Raw genomic sequence first — 15,003 nt, 5'->3', positions numbered from 1 at the left:
TCTCAATCCAGTCGTAAAACCAGCATGTGCAACCAATTAATAGCCCCCTCTGTGGAGTGCAATGCACCACTTTCCCATAAATTGAGTCTCCTGCAATAACACCACATCTGGGGAGTGTCTCCGAATCAGCTGGCCAACCATACACCTCTTGATCTTATCCCCCAACCCATTCACATTCCAACTCAAGGCGGAAATTCCGACCACCCCTTCAACGGAGGACATAACCATTCGAAAAAAGAACAGGATAAATTGATGGCACCCAGTGTGAAATAAAACGACATACAATAATACAAAATCAAACCCTAAACATCCCCCTGCACCCATGCATACAACTTACGCTCATCCCCAACTAGCAGTGTGCCTGTCACCCCCATCTAAGCTACAAAATTCTAAAAGTAGAACAAAGAGGAGGGCCTATGACTCGACCCGTCCACTCCCCCACGACTCTTTGTGAATATACTTGCATTTCAAAATTCCTCAACGACATCATGAACACAATTCTGTAGGAAATCCAATCGCCAGCCACCCACTGAAACATACCCCGGAGCAACTATTGACAGCCCCCTGCTGAACTCACGCTAAGCCAGGTCACTGTTCCTCAGCCTCCCCTTGAGCACTGGTCTCCTGGTCAGGGTGCTGGACACTATCTAACCAGTCCGCCGCCACATCAGGATTGTCAAAGAACCAGGCCTTCCCGTCAAGTTTCACTCGAAGACAGGCGGGAAACATCATGGTGTACCTCATGCCTTTGTCTCTCAGTTTCTTTTTGATCGAGACAAACCTCTGCCTTTGTTTCTGCAGCTCCTGTGTAAATTCTGGAAAGAAGAGGAGCGTCGCATTCTCGAATTCCAGGGGATCCGCCACACGAGCCACCTGCAGGATAGCGTCTCGGTCACGAAAGTTGAGGACGCGGGCAATGATCGGTCTAGGATTCGCCCCGACCCGGGGCCTGCCACCCGGCACTCTATGGGCGCGTTCCACTGTAAAAAACTTACTGAGACCCTTTGGTTTGAGATGATTAAGGATAAGGTTCTCCACAAAAAGATCCTTGGCCGGTCCCTCCGCCTTCTCAGGGACTCCCAGGATGCGAACATTATTACGTCGGGCCCGCCTTCGTATTCATCCAGCCGCCGATCCATGCTCTCCCTCGAGGACCTAAGGTCACGCACCTCCTGCTGCAGCTGGTTCACATCGTTGATCAGGCTTGTCGTCTTGACCCCCAGCGATTTGACTTTCTCATTCGCCTTCGAAAGGTCTGCCCTGATCAGCCCCATTTCTATCGATACCGTGTCAAGCTTGGTGTCAAGGGTCTCCATCTTCTGGCCCAGAGACGTCCTGACCCGGAGATAGCAGCCATAAGATCTTTTAAGGTTTGCTCCTCCACTGCGGAATGATCGCCAGAATTTCCGCCCGGGCCCTTCTTGGACTCCTGAGGTGACCCCTTGGGCATAGTATACCTGTCCAGGTTATTGGACTGCACCTGCCTGGCACCCCTGGCATTCTTAGGAATCTGCTTTTCTGAGTCCGTCTTCGTCGCCATCTTGGCCCAGTCTAGGCAATCGCCATTGTAATCAGTAACCAATCATATGGAGTAGCCGGCCGATAAGTGCGGAGACCGCCTCCCCTACTCAAGACAGTCCCACTCCAGCGACCAGACCCAGTCGCTCCGCAGCCGAGACCACCGGGACAGAGATCCTCACAGGACCAAACTGCAGTCCATTCCGCCCCTCTCCTCCACCGCCACCAAGACGAGGGCCCTCCAGTGATGCGGGGCAGCCCAGAACAGAGGTCACTCACCAGCGGGGCCCCACCTCAATCGAAGGGGCCCCACGTCATCTCAGGAGTCCTCTGGGGCACCAGGGAAAGCACCACTCGTGTCTGGCCCACCTCCGACGCCCACAGCGCACAGGGTGGGAACCGACCGTCCCCCACACACTCCAACGAAGACTCCGGGCAGGCCACTGCAGCGAAAGCGTCTCTCCCAGGTCCCTCGGGCCAGCCACAGTCCAGCTCCAAGCCCCAGTCCCGGCAGTAGAGGTGCGGGCCGACGACCTCAAACAGTTTGGTTCCCCGGCCAAATACAGGGAATAGCCTCAGCCAGGACGCGGTTCTGGGGATCCCCTACCGCCCAGTGGGGGCCCATGCAGCGAGCGAGGCACAAGAGGCAAGACGCCAGCGATCCCCGCGACCTCCGACCGGGCCGGCACTAGGCCGACCCGGTGGGCGATGTTGTTGAACTATGGCCGGGGGTGCTGGCAATCGATGCCCTGGCTTTCAGCGGCCGCAGGCCGCAAACTTGCAAGCGGCGCTGCGCGGCCATCAGGGCACACAGAGAGATTGGAGTAGTCCCAACGGGTTCCGCCTAAGTTCCCCCGCCCGAAGCGCGGGACGGGGGACAGGATAAACACCAGGATGGCAAGCCGGTGGAGCGGGGCCGGCCGAAGCCGATTTTCAGGCGGCCATCTTGGTCGCCGGCTCGGCTCCTACCCTCGAGATGCAATTTTTAATATATTGTAGCCATGGGATGTCTCTAATGACTGCCCGGTTACGTTTGGTTTCTTTATTAGACCAAATAGAGCACCAAAGAGCAAGAGGGGCAGCATTGATGGTGTCTTTGACATTCTCTATGCTTAGCTCCAGGTGTAGGGGGAAATTCGGGGTTGAGAACTATTCAAATTGAGGGCCCTCACTAGTATATCTCAACATGTAGTAGTACAGGAATTACCTGGTTTTAACACAATGCCAAACTCGGTCTGATCCAACCACTCAATGTTCCTCTTGTGCTCAGCTTTATCGATCTTATTCTAAATTGTTCTTCAATTGAACTCCTATGTGTCAGTGAAGTAACCTCACATGTTGATCTTGAAAACCCCAAATGCCTTGGGAATTACATCAGTTTCGAAAACCTCAGCTGTCCATGATGACTTTTTGACTCTTCCTTTAGTTTACTTTAGTTCATGCACATCAACAGTCAGAACTAAATTGTGAACCTTCATCTAAAAAAATTCCCTTTCTTAGTGTAAAAAGTTACACCTTTCTCTTTATAGAGTACTAGCCTACCCGTCTCGCGTTGCTGCCATCTCAGAAGAAAGGAAATGTAAGGAAACTTGTTATGATAACATTTGTTTTACATTGTGTCATTTTTATTGAAACTTATTCATTTTAATATGGAAAACATTTTAAAGTGTTGTTTTAATTTGGTTTATTTATTCGAGTGCTTGTGGATACACTGTATTTTTTGTTTTTCCGTCTGGTGCGTACACGAATAAATCAGAATGTTTTCCGACGCGTGAGCTGGCCACATACAGTTGTCCATGTGAGAAGCACGGATTCTCCAAATCTAGTCCACACACTTGCAGCGATTGTCCTTGTGCTTTGTTGATGGTCATTGCAAAAGCAAGTCGCACCGGAAACTGTAAACGTTCAGTATTGGAAAGATTATGAGGGCCCTGGGGGACCGGGGGGTCCGATATTTAACAATTTCTTTTTTTTTGCCAGAAACCTTCGCAGGAGTGTACTCAACAACTTTTAACAATTTTTTTTTTTTAATTATTATTATTTATTTTTTTGCCAGAAACCTTTGCGGGAATGTACTTAACAACTTCCCAAAGTTTCATGCCGATCGGATGAATGGTGTAGTAATGCGTAAAGGACAAACAGACATACTTTCGTTTTTATATATATAGATAGACAACACACACATATCTACTATTGTGGGCTTTATTGTCAGCTAAGACTTTGGGTAAGGTTGTTGATCTCTCAGTACCACTCACTGTGTCTAAAACTTTGTCCAAAGTAGGATTTCTACAGCTCAATAGTTTCCCTTTAAGTGTCTTAGAGTAGGAGTTGCAAACAAATTGATCCCTCAAAAAGACATCAACATTTAGATGCAAGGATATACAGCAATGCAACATTCTTGTCAATGGGTTCATCATTTAAAATATATGTCTGTCCAGACACTCTGTAAAATATCTTTCCAAGCTTCTTACTGCCACATTCCATGTGCGAAGCACATTGCCTGGTGCTTCCCCTTCAAGCAGGGTGTCAAATATTTGGTGGGCCACTTGGCCTAAATTGTTAAGGAGAAACACTTTTTTGCTTTCTGAGTTAATTTTTCCCATCACTGACTAAGAGGTAATTTTCAAATGACCTATTAGCTTTGTTTCCATTTGATTAAGGGATTACCAAGATGTTGCAGGAATAAGCACGGTGCAAATGTGGTGATAGTCAAAACTCTAAAACCCACCCTGTGTACACCATCTCACACAACACACTGTGTACCAGGGGTTTAATGAACTACAATTACCAAGGAGCAAGTGTGATTGAAAATGCTGACACCTTCACAGCGCATAATGATTATACATAGGGCTTAGAGCGCTCGCTTCACCACAAAACAGGGTGATTAGAGGAAGGACTGACTAGCTGAAATGCATAAGACCAAGGAACCTCCTGGAACACATACCGCGCATACAGGGAATGGACATGATGCATGGTGACGGTCCATGCTGGGGTGTGCCAAATACTGAGACACGTTGTCCTTCAGCGCATACCTTCAGTGCAATTGTCCTCTGTTACCACTCATGCCCTGCAAAAGTTTGAACGGGGCGTTGGGGGAGAAGAATGTTGTTGGTCTCCAAATTCAAATCAACGCAATGTAGGTAGCTCCAACCTTTGTTAAACATGTGTTACTATCTCTGTCCCAAAGTCAATGAGGTCCCAACTAACTAAACGCACCTCATCCACTTACTTTGATCATGTCGTTCTCTGGCCAGATTGTGTATTTATTCAATTATTTGCTCCTTCACTGAGCTCCTTGCATTCAGTGCAATTATTAAATAATTCCTGCCCAGTATGTAATGACGAGGATGGGAATCTCAGAAGCAAGAATATTGTGTGGACAGAATATTGTGTCAAAAATATTGAGGACCAAACTATCAAGAAGGTAAGTGGAAATTGGTAAGTATAGATTTACTATTCTTTGCTCTACGTTTGCGTACCTAGTAGATATATATATATATCGTCAAGGTACATATTTGTGGAGTTCTATATAGTAAAACTTTACTTACCTCTAGGAACTTACCTTCACAATATTGTTGTCTTCTGTATTCTTGGCACAATATTTTGTCCCACAATATTCTAAGTTCCGATATTCTATGTAAACACCTGAGGATGTCCACACCAGCTGGAAAGCAGTAAAGATGTTTTATTTGGTGAATACACAAAGGAGCCATGTGCCACAGTGTGACAAGAAATCCAAATGACAAGAGATCCTCTGGAGTTCCATGGAACCCACTGATCGTTCTATGACATTCTTTAAGCTATTAAAGAGCAATACATCAATGCACCTGTGCCAGCTAGACCCAGAGGGTCAGCCAAGGTGCCTGAGCTAGGCTGTATGGAAGCCCAGACTCATACCAAGTGTGAAAGTGAAGGGTTTGCCTGGGGATCCAACACTGATACTCCCACTTCGGGAGACATCCTTTACTATGCAACCTTTACAACGCAATACTTTTACATTGCGGTTTTCACAACGCGAGTCGTTACAACGACTTGCGCTGGGTGGCACTATACACTAAGGAATAGTATGATATACTATTTCAACACACTGTCTGCACAGACTGGAGTTGGAATAGTAAATCAAGTCAAGTCAAGTCAAGTCAGAATTTATATAGCGCACTACATACCCAGAGGGTCTCAAGGCGCTTGAGGGAGGGGGGGGAGGTTTAACTATCGAATATCCAGGATTTAAGCTGTTTTCTGAAGGCTAGGTGGTTTTGGGTAATGCGGAGGTGGATGGGAAGGGAGTTCCAGGTTTTGGCCGCTAAGTAGGAGAAGGATCTTCCCCCATGGTTGCTTTGTGGATGCGCGGTACAGCGGCGAGGGCTTGGTTGGACGAACGCAGTTGGCGGGTGGGAGTGTAGAAGGAAAGGCGTGTGTTGAGGCAATCAGGTCCAGGTTCGTAGAGGGCTTTGTGTGCGTGGGTGAGGAGGCGGATCGTTATCCTTTTGTTGACGGGGAGCCAGTGAAGGTCTTTCAGGTGGCCGGAGATGTGGTCTGTGCGGGGAATGTCTAGTATGAGTCTGGCTGAGGCGTTTTGGATACGTTGGAGTTTTTTCAGCAGTATTGCGGTGGTGCCGGCGTAAAGGGTGTTTCCGTAGTCCAGACGGCTTGTAACCAGTGCGTGGGTGACCGTTTTTCTTGTTTCGGTGGGGATCCAGCGAAATGTTTTTTTGAGCATGCGTAGGATGTTGAAGCATGATGAGGAGACAGCGTTGATTTGTCTGGTCATCGAAAGAGTGGAGTCCAGGATGATGCCCAGGTTTCGTGCGTGGTCCGTCGGTATGGGAGCTTTTCCTAGGGCCGTTGGCCACCAAGAGTCGTCCCAGGCGGAAGGGGATGTACCTAAGATGAGGACTTCCGTTTTGTCCGAGTTCAGTTTCAGACGGCTGTGCTTCATCCACTCGGCTACTTCTTTCATCCCTTCATGGAGGTTGGTTTTGGCGGTGGTTGGGTCTTTGGTGAGTGAGAGGATCAGTTGCGTGTCATCAGCGTAGGAGATGATGTTGAGGTTGTGCTGACGTGCGATGGTTGCGAAGGGGCTCATGTAGACGTTGAAGAGGGTAGGGCTGAGAGAAGATCCCTGTGGTACGCCGCAGATAACTTCGGTGGCCTCTGATTTGAAAGGGGGGAGCCGGACTCTCTGAGTTCTTCCAGCGAGGAATGAGATGATCCAGTCTAATGCTTTTCCTTGAATTCGGATGTTGTTAAGGCGTTGTATTAGGGTACTATGACAGACTGTGTCGAAGGCTGCGGAGAGGTCAAGGAGGATGAGGGCGACTGTGTCTCCGTTGTCCAGTAGTGTTCGAATGTCGTCTGTTGCTGCGATGAGGGCGGTCTCGGTACTGTGTTTGGCTCGGAAGCCAGACTGTGAGGAGTCTAGTGATTTGTTGGTTTCGAGGCAGGCGGCGAGCTGATTGTTGACGGCTTTCTCAATGACTTTGGCAGGGAAGGGGAGGAGCAAGATGGGGCGGTAATTTTTGAGTTCGCTGGGGTCAGCGGTGGGTTTCTTCAGAAGGGCGCTGAGTTTGGCGTGTTTCCATTTTTTCTGGGAACGTGCCGGATTTGAGGGAGCAGTTGATGACGTCTCGGAGATGGGGTGCGATGATGGAGTCTGCTTTGTTGAAGATGTGATGGGGGCAAGGGTCTGTGGGGGATCCGGAGTGGATGGAGTTCATTAGGCGGATGGTGTCTTCTGTGGTGATTGGGTTCCAGTTGAGAAGGTTATTCAGGGGGGGTACAGGTTCGGAGGTGAGAGGGGTTGACTGGGTTACGGGTTGGTTGTCAAAGCTGTTATGAATGTCGGCGATTTTGTCATGGAAGAAAGAGGCAAGGGAGTCGCAGAGGACTTGAGAGGGGGTGATGTCGTTGGAGCTGGCGGTGGGGTTGGTGAATTCTTTGATGATGTTGAAAAGTTCCTTGCTGTTGTGGGCGTTGTTGTCTAGCCGGTCTGTGAGTGCTGATTTCTTGGCTGTCCGGATTAGTTGGTGGTGTTTGCGGGTGACGTTTTTGAAGGCAGCTTGGGTGATAGTGTTTGGGTCTTTTTTCCAGGTTTTTTCAAGGGAGCGGCAGAGTTTCTTGGATTTCTTGAGGTCATCATTAAACCATGGGGCGTTCTTGCTTCCTTGCTTGATTTGATGTTTTTTCAGGGGTGCTAGTTTGTCGGCGGTTTGGGTTAACCATTGTGTGAAGTTGGTGGGGGTGTTAACAAGTTGTTTGAGTCCGAGATTGGCGAGATTGTCCAGGAGGGTGGTAGTGTTCCTGTCGTTGCTCTTTTCCAGATGGAAATTGAGGTCTCCCAGAGGAATGTATTCTTCTGAGGGTAGGGCGTGTGGGGTGATGAAGTCAGTGATGTCTTCGCTGAATTGAGTACGGGGTCCTGGGGGTCTGTAGAGTAGGGTGCCTCTGAGAGTGGTCTTGGGGTCGGTGTGGATCTGGAAGTGGAGGTGTTCGGCGATAGCGAGGTTGTTTTCTGAGCTGGTTGAGACGCGGATGGTGTTCTTATGGACGATGGCGATGCCTCCACCTGTTTGCTTGGTACGGTCCTTACGGATGATCTTGCAGCCGTCCGGGATGGCTATGGCGATGTCTGGAGCAGATGAGGCATTCATCCAGGTTTCTGTTAGGAAGGCGACGTCCGGGGAGATGGTGTCGAGTAGGTTCCAAAGGTCGATGGCGTGTTTGTGAACCGAGCGGGTGTTGAGAAGGATGCATTTGAGGTGGTTGGTGTTGGAACTCTGTTTGGTGTTGGTGGGTTTGGTGTGGGTCTCGATGGAGTTGTACTTGCAGGAGTGGCAGGTGAAGGGTCCGTGGGTGTGTCCCAGTGCGGCCTGGGCACAATTAGGGAGTCTGCTGGGGTTAAGTGTTAGGAGGGTGGATGGGTCGTATGTGATGCGAGAGGGGTGGGAGATGCGGGGACCAGGGGGTCTGGCGCTGGGCGCGGTCCAGGCGCGGACGGGCGTAGACGGGCTTACATTTGGCGCACCTTCGGCGCGGCCGTAGCGCGTGGACGCTGCGCGTTGGGACATCTGTCATATAAGGATAGTGGAGGGGGCGGAGCGTGGGAGGGTCAGCTGGGAGGCGGGAGCGAGGTGGGGGAAGGGCCAGGGGTTGCAAACAAAATGGCAGCAACAACAACAAGGCAGCAACAACAACAAGCGCAGCAGCAGTGGAAACGGAGGCGCTTTGGAAATAATCAAATCTCTGTACCAAGCACAGCCAAGAAGTGCGCTAGCGATATTAAAAGCTATTAGAATGCAAGCACTATGATCTGAATAGGGACAGTGCAGTCAAGCGCTACGTAATGAGAAATAATCTGCACTCAAGCGCTACGATAATAATTGCAGAGGCAGAGTCAGGTGCTACAATCTCAGGTCTGCAGTCAAGCGCTACGGTGATATTTCCAGCAGAGTCAGGCGCTACAATACCAGGTCTTCGCAGGAGGAGGCAAGGGGAGCGACCGCTCGTGTCCAGGACAGGACATACTATTCCACAGTCCAGCGCCCACAGCGCAAGTTGTTGTAACGACTTGCGAAGTAAAAACCACAATGTAACATACCGCGTTGTATTGGAACACGTTGTATCGTCATATATTCACCCACTTCATCAAAGGAGGATGGGGCAAACTTCTCTGAGAGCGACGGTGTGTTACATCTATGCCAGGGGTACTCATAGTACGGCCCGCGGGGCGGTGGCGGTCCGGCAAGCCTTCCCTGGCGGCCCGCGGAACTTGCAGACATCGTACCCGAGTTTTTTTTTTGTGTCTGCAACCTGAGCGTGACTCAGACTCTGCTGCTCTGTGGGGGCAGGGCCGGGCATTCCCGTCATAGTCAGAGTGGGGCTGCAAGGAATCTGAGAGGTGAACAAAGCCTCATTAACATGCCAATGGTCTTTTAAAGACCTGTCAAGTGCTTGGGTGCGGCTGTGTGTGCGGGCCTGGAAGCTGTCACAGCCCAGGCACACACAGGCAGGGTGAGGAGGGAGAGTGAGGGAGGGAGGGAGAGCAAGTGAGGGAGCGAGGGAGAGTGAGGGAGAGAGAAGGAGGGAGGGAGAGCAAGCGTGGGAGGGAGAGCGAGGGAGGGAGGGAGGGAGAGCAAGCGAGGGAGCGAGGGAGGAAGGGAGAGCGAGGGAGGGAGATTGAGGGAGGGAGAGTAAGGGAGGGGGAGCGATAGCAAGGGAGGGAGAGCAAGGGAAGGAGAGCGAGGGAGGGAGAGCAAGGAGGGAGGGAGAGCAAGCGAGGGAGCGAGGGAGAGCGAGCGAGAGAGAGGGAGGGAGGGAGAGCGCCGGAGGGAGAGTGAGGGAGACAAAACGAGGGAGACAGAGGGAGGGAGACAGAAGGAGAGAGAGGGAGACCTCAGAGAGAGGGGGACCTCAGAGTGAGGGGGAGGGAATGAGAGAGAGGGAGACCGCAGAGTGAGGGAGACAGAGGGAAGGAGAGAGAGGGAGACCTCAGAGTGAGGGAGACAGAGTGAGGGAGACAGAGGGAGGGAGACCTCAGAGTGAGGGAGAGGGAAGGAGAGAGAGGGAGACCTCAGAGAGAGGGAGAGCTCAGAGTGAGGGGAGGGAAGGAGAGTGAGGGAGACCTCAGAGTGAGGGAGACCTCAGAGTGAGGGAGAGGGAAGGAGAGAGAAGGAGGCAGAGGGAATGAGGGAGAGGGAAGGAGAGAGAGGGAGACAGAGGGAAGGAGGGAGAGGGAAGGAGAGAGAAGGAAATAGAGTGAGGGAAATAGAGTGAAGGAGAGGGAAATAGAGTGAGGGAGAGGGAAATAGGGTGAGGGAGAAGGAAACAGAGAGAGAGGGAGACAGAGGGAATGAGGGAGAGAGAAGGAGATAGAGGGAGACAGAGGGAAGGAGGGAGAGGGAAGGAGAGAGGGGGAAATCGAGTGAGGGAGAGGGAAATAGAGTGAGTGAGAGGGAAATAGAGTGAGGGAGAAGGAAACAGAGAGGGGGACAGAGTAATGAGGGAGAGGGAAGGAGAGAGAGGGAGACAGGGGAAGGAGGGAGAGGGAAGGAAAGAGAGGGGAATAGAATGAGGGAGAGGGAAACAGATGGAGAGGGAGACAGAGAGGGAGAGAGAGTGAGAGTGAGACAGTCAGGGTGAGTGAGACAGAGGAAGAGAGGGAGTGAGACAGTCAGAGTGAGTGAGACGGAGGGAGACAGAGAGATGGAGAGAGAGGGAGGGAGAGAAAGAGAGGGTGAGAGAGGGAGAGAGAGAGAGAGATAGAGGGAGAGAGAGGAAGAGAAAGGGAGGGAGAGGGAGAAAGAGAGGGAGGGAGAGAGAGAGCGAGAGAGAGATCTGGTGGCTCAGTGGACGAAGGCGTCCGCTGCAGGGACCTGTGATCAAGCTCATGGTCGCAGGTTTTTTTTTCTCTAGCCATGCCCCTTTCCCACTTATGAGGTTCCGTGACGATTTGAACCCGTGTTTTCAACATTGTCGTAAACTCATAATTTTGGTATCAGTGAACCGCAAATGATCCATTTAGCATATCCTGGTATTTTCGCTACGCTACGAGCAAGAGCACTCCTGTTATAAACACATTTCTGGTTTACCCATGGCATCCATCTTAGATTACGGCAGCCATTTTGTTTTCTTGCCCTCACATAGTCAATGGACACACAATGACCTCTGATCAACCCATTACACTGAAGGACACGTAAGCCTTAGCCGGCGATTCACCTTGCTAGTGACACGTGCACCTTAGGACAGAAACGTTGTGGCCGCATGACTCGGCAGGAGCTGCCTCCTCTGCCCGAGGCCAGTCCTGCTATACTGGTTCTCGTGTTCATTGGCCTGATCATGATTAAGCGGCCGAAGCTGGTAGCCTTGCCCATTTACGACCCACAAACATCTCTTATCCTGCTTTTCTATCTTCTGCACCTGGCTCTGCTCCTTCCCTTCTGGGCCTTTATTAGGGGGAGGTAACGAAATTTACGATGAGGCGGTCCGGCTCTTGAATGAAAAGTTGACATGGGATTATGATGGAACAGTGAGAACCCTTCGTTCGTAATGTTTTGACATCAGATATTGTTGACGATTCTTGTGCAACACCAAATATTTATTGTTTAGGACATGAAGGTTTAGAAATGTACTAGCATGTGAAGAATGTTGCCTCAAGCTGAAAATTTTGTATTTAAGGAGCAACCCACTTTGTACAAATCGAACAGGCTCCTAGAATCTGCCCGTGTGTAGTTTCTGTGACTTCTGTGTCCCTGCAGTAATAAACCTTTGGTCTTTGACGCCACCATCGAGAAGCCCGTGTTTCTGTTTATTTGTGCACCGAGACAGGTAGAACTCAGGGGTCTTCGGGTGTTGTCCCTGACACCTCTGGACGGAACCAAAAAGTCCAGAACTCCACTTACCCCGCCACCACCGGTGCGGCCCTCGGACACAAACCACACTATAAATTTGGCCCAGAGAGAAAGTTTGTGAGTACCCATGATCTATGCTGAGCGCTTACTAGAGCTGCAGAGCCTTCAGCTGAAGACAATGTCCTCAGGAAGCGTGTTTATAAGGTTCCAAGAATTCACGCTTGTTTAAAACCCCTGCTGTCCTCCAATCCCTGTGAAGAGGGTATCTGGTAAATGATACACCCCTTAAAATAACATGTGGGAAAAGAGGGACAGGGTGAATGATTTCCCATCTAAGTAGGTTCTTCTTATTCAGTGGAGCCTTCCAAGAACATGGTTTAAGGAACAGCTATAAGATAAGTATTATAACTTAGTTTAAAAACACTGTGACACCAATGCCAGTAATAGTGCTAAAGGATAGTACATTTGTTATTGAGAATAGTACTCTTAGGAGGTCCTGCCAGGATGCCGAGTGGAAAACCCAGAATGCTAGAAGACTGGCAGGTCAGAAGCTGAGGATTGGAAACAGTAAACAAAGACCCTAGAAGAAAACTATGGCATAGACAATATTACTTAGAATGTAACCAAGTCCTCCACATGGGTCTAAAAAGCAAAGGTGCTGGTAAGGAGGAACAGGTGTGAATTAATGTTAAGTAAATAAACACACCAACAAAAAGACACGTTGCAATTTATCTGCTCCATCCTACGAAAGATCGTTAGTACTAAGTCTCCAACAGATACCCCGAAGTGCCCACAATAACCTGCACGTGAAGATGTCTACTGAAACTGTGTTGTGAAGTCTGTTGTCTGGGTGAGTCTGATCTCCACTGCCTTGCGTTTCCAGGCCTTTCGAACCCTGCGAATAACTCAATGTGTGAGGTATGTCTGAATCTTGAGATTAATACATAACGCCACGCTTAGCCCATGACTGGGCATTCTTGGAACCTACAGAGCTCTGGTATGTCCGCAGTGGTGGTCATACAGAGGGGTATTCCCTGACCTGCAAAGAACATCAAGTGGGCAGTGTGGTGGCGGGTTCAGAGAGTTATTTCGTGTATATTTAACAAGGACCCCCTGAAAAGTATGAATTATACAGTTCCTAGGTCAGGGAAAACAATGTATGTGCAAAGTAACAACCTAGGCAATCAAAATTTACATACACTTATTTGATAAAGAATAATAAACAAATAGCTACAACTAACTAAAAGACATCATTTTTTATTTTTTCATAGTTAAAACAGTGAATATTTCATTCGCATAATACACAGTTCAAAAGAATCACAAAATTATTGTTAAGTTAAAAAATAATTAAACAGTAAACAACAAATTCATTATCTATAGTAGATGAGTGGCAAGGTTATGTGACGGGTTCAGAGAGTTATGCATCAGATGAAAGATATCAAACTTGGGAACCTTCCTTGCATGCATAGCTGATGCCATGTTGTGGTAATATGCCTTTTGAACATCAATCTGCCAGAATGTATCTCCTGTTCTCCTGGCTATATCAAGCCACCAAATTTGATTGCATCTCCTCAGCTTCACTTTTCTCGTTCCAAAAATAGAAAACTTGATGACTTCAATCTCCAGAAAACCACAAAACTAAAGGAATAATACATTTAAATCCCATTTCACTATTTAAAAAACCTGTCCAAACACCCAAACCAACACTTGGTTATCTCTGCTGCGTCTTGCCTGTCCTACCAAGTCACACTTCTAGAAGTGGACCGACCATGTTGTAATTCTTATTCATACTCCTATTTACAGGACACCAAAGACAACCAAAGCAATGTATAATTACTAAGCCCAAAGGGCAGAGTGTGAGGTGTCTAGCAGTGTTCTCGTTTGCCACAGAGGCATAGCTATGGCCACAACTAGGTAAATTATTATTATTATTATTATTATTAATTTTCTAAGGCGCACAGCTACCCGGAGCTTTCCTGGCGCCATCGGACCCACGCAAGAAGAGAGAGAAACACTATTGGTTGAATAACCACGTTTTTAGGTCTTTGCAGAAGTTGTTATAGATGGTCTCGTGCCGGAGTTGTAAGGGGAGTGAATTCCACAGTGAAGGAGCTAAGTAAGAAAAAGACCGACCACCCATACGCGATCTTTTGATTCTGGGGGCTTGAAACTTTGGATCGGAGAAGACGTATAGGGATGTAAGGGTGTACCAAGGCACTTAAATATTGTACAACTGAATCAGATTTAATCTTATGCATATAGCATAGGGCCTTGAATTTAATGCGGTTCTCCAACCTAAGCCAGTGGAGTTCACAGAGAGAACCTGAGATAGAGGCCTTTCTAGGTAACTGGCAAAGCAGTCTGGCGGCAGAATTCTGGACTACTTGCAGTTTTCGAACCACCTCCCTATTGGCTCCTAAATACAAGATGTTGCCATAGCCAAGTCTGGACGGAATCAAGGCCTGGATTACTGTTCTTTGTGTAGGACTAGGCAACATCCAGAGTATTTTTTGAGCCATCTTGGGATGGTGAAGCAGATTGAGGCGACCTTAACCGCTTGCTGCCTCAGTTGGTCTTCTATGAGTAAGCCTAGATTGCGGACTGATTGTGATAGTTGTGGGAGATCACCCATTTGAGGCAGCCACTGTTGAGGGCCCCAGAGATCTTTGTTTCTTCCGAGGATTAAAACGTCAGTCCCCATCCCCCCCCCAAATCTAACTGGAAGAGGTCTAAAAAAGATAAGATTTGTAATCAGGTTAAAATACAATTTATTCATGTTTAGGATTGTGCATTGTGACATGTGTAAGAAATTGGGTTATTAGTTGTGAGGGATGTGAGGCCTGCACAAGTAATACATCCACAGTTGTGTCTTTACAGGGAAGCAAGCACCCCATCCTAGCACGTGACTCTCTCAGAGTAATGAAGCTGGGCATTCCAAGGCCTAGATAGGGCATGTTGTGTAGGATAGTAATCTCCATTCATTGGCTTGCAACAACACTCCAAAACAAAAATGTGTGTTCAATCAGTGCTTTTTCTTTTGAAAAGGAAAACCACTTTTATTACACACAGACACTACTAAATCCAATGCCAGAATTTAAATTGTATAAAGCAGACAGATTGCAATATCTTTGATGGCATT

Source organism: Lissotriton vulgaris, chromosome 10 (genome assembly GCF_964263255.1).
Source record: "Lissotriton vulgaris chromosome 10, aLisVul1.2, whole genome shotgun sequence".
NCBI classification, from domain to species: Eukaryota; Metazoa; Chordata; class Amphibia; order Caudata; family Salamandridae; genus Lissotriton; species Lissotriton vulgaris.
The sequence above is the reverse complement of the archived record's forward strand: the minus strand, read 5'-3'. Positions refer to the sequence as shown.